Raw genomic sequence first — 2,801 nt, forward strand, 5'->3', positions numbered from 1 at the left:
TCTAAGGCTAGCAAACTATTACTGGCCCTGTCAATAACACACACAAAAAGCTCAAAAACCCTCAAAAGGTAGTTTTAGCAGTGTGGTGGCCAGTAAACACACTCAAATGTTTTATCTTACAATCCCACACCTGAACAGTTCATGAATGTTTAAGATGTCTCTCCTGGCACCTTCCTTACTACCTCAGCTGAGGATAGTTCAATTCTTTGCTTGAGGTCGATGAGAAAGACAGAATAGCAGAGTACCCACAATCAGCACACCCCTCTAGAGAAGTAAGAAAATGCTAAACCGCCCCGCGCCCCCCCCCCCTCACCCCCCGCCAAAAAAAAACAAGTCCTGCATCATCCCATGCACTCAAACCCACCCCATTAGAAAACCAAATGAAACCAGAATCCCTGTCACCCCGAGCTTCTGTCATACCAGACCACTATACAGAGGAGTTTACCCATCTGTGGAACTACCAGGGTGGACACCCATTGTCCACTCTTGGGCTTGAAGAGCTGCGTTGCTGTGGACCTCCTCTCCTAGATAAAGTAGGGCTTCTTCCATCTACCCTGAGTTTATCCATCTTTTGACTTACTGATCACACCTTCTCTGGAGAAGGTCCCTGCTTGGAGCATATGGGTGCTGAGACATGTCAGATTTGTTCATGAGTGAGTTTTTCCTCTTCTGACATCTTTATTTACCACGACGTCCTCACTCACGCTCGGTTTGACACGTGGCATCTCTTGTCCTCACACCCCCCACCCCTCTTCCACACCGCAGCGTGTGCTGCCTCACCCCAGAAGCCGCCGGCTCCCCTCACACTGACACCCCCTTTCCACGGCATTGCTAGATCTGCAGCCCACCACAACATCGGCTGAAGCGCGTCAGGGTAAACCCAGCTGTCCCCATATCCTCCGTGACACTTTGACAAATGTGACACTACACGTGTGCTGCCTGCTGCCAAGCAGCATGTGTCACAGCTGAGCCCTGCCTGCCTCTCCCGCAGCGGGAACGCTAATTTTGGGTGCCACTCTCTGGTATCCAGCTGCCAGTATTCATGGAACTTGTCAGAACGCAATTATCTTTGAGGCGTTTGTCAAATGTGGTTGAGTTTGGCTAACGGATTTAAAAAAATACTGTGGGGAAGGGGACTGACACACATGTGGGCAAAAGATTGTGTAAGCCTTGCTTCCTAAGGAAATGAGACTAAGCCCAAAGTCCTGATTTGTACAGCGTGCGTCCCTCAGACGCAGGGCTAGCGGGAGGAATGGGGGGAGCTGGAAGGCTGCTCTGGCATCGGACACAGCAGTGCGTGCTCCTGGGCCTGGTGGTGAGACTGCACAGCCTACCATTTGGATGAGGGCTGCATCCGCCCCTCAAGCTTCTGGATAGTGCGAAAGCCGAAACACGAGCTAGCGTAGACAAAGAATCCACCCTATTGTTCACTTGCTTTGCTCGCATGGGGTGCCTGCCTGCAATTAAGAGTACTTCGAGGGCCATGTGGCACACACAATGGAAGATGGGATTTACTACGAGATTCCATGTGAGTCTGCAATGAGTCATGAGTCATTTCTGTTGAGTCACCAAGAAGCAAATTGGTACTTCTTTAAAGTTAAAAGTTATTTACCTTAAACAGTGCAAAACAAGGGTACTCCACATTAACTTTACTTCTTTCAGAGGGACTGACCTTCTCTGGTCCTGGGCGCTGTGCAGGGTGTACTATACTAGGCACTGCGAATGCTGTCAGCCATCAGCCATTTATGCTACTACTGGAATTCATTTTGACTGTAAAAAGTTTTGATATGCTTATTTTTATTCCAGACTTAAGTTTGGAGCTGCTGTCACTCTGATTCCATGACTACCTAATGCTATGTTCATGGGCGTTAAGCCCAAAGATGGTGCTTTTAGGAGGAAATATTGGCAGTGGCAATTCATCAGGAAAGAGAGAGGGTGAACTGCCTTGTTCAGGGAAGCAGGAGGTACCTGCTGGTGTGAGGGTGTACAAGGTCCTTCCCACTGCCAAGCCCGAACAGAAAGGAAGAGTTGTTTGAGGAGAGAGAAATGCTGTCTTTGCTGCATGGATCCCTTTGCCAAGGAAACTAGGGGGGAAGAGCAGTTGCTATTCCAGCCTCAGTATAATTTTCAATACTTCTAAAATTTCACTTCTTTTACAGTTTTTCTTCCTTTTTTTCAGCAGCAAGTGATAATATTCTGAGTACCTGAAGTCACACAGAAGCCTTTGGAGCTGTTATGAATGACTCCTCCTGCAAGTGCAACCCACTTCACGACTGTGCACCTTGGGCCTCTTTCACGCATTGACCATCTTAGCTTGTAAATGTATGTCAACAATCAGTGTTTTAAATGGCTTGGCCTTTAACCTTAACATCTGTTGCCAAAACAGTACTCTGAGCATCTGTGACTAGCAGCTTTTTTCCCCCCCGGTTTTATGCTAACTCAGAGCAGTAAAACAATAATAAAACATGCCCCAAGAAAATGTCTGAGTGGAACTACCGAAATGGAGACACTTCCTTTGCAGGGAGAGTGATACGAGCTCTTGGGCACAGCTAGAGTTGAGGATGTTCAGCCATGAAGCATCATAGTTAAGAGGAGGGAAAAAGGAGGAAGATCTAAGCAAACAATGGGTTCCTCTGACTGCAAAACATTCTTTCGCTCACTGTCTTACCCAGTCCTAAGCACAAACCTGCTTTGAAGTCGGACACAAGGGATGAGAGCTTTTTTAATATTTCATTTTTTCTGTGATTGGCTTTCATCCCTGACATATTTAAAATGTGCTTTAACTTGGAGCAAGACAAAAC

Source organism: Cariama cristata, unplaced genomic scaffold, assembly GCF_000690535.1.
Source record: "Cariama cristata isolate BGI_N322 unplaced genomic scaffold, ASM69053v1 scaffold14863, whole genome shotgun sequence".
Classification (NCBI taxonomy): Eukaryota; Metazoa; Chordata; class Aves; order Cariamiformes; family Cariamidae; genus Cariama; species Cariama cristata.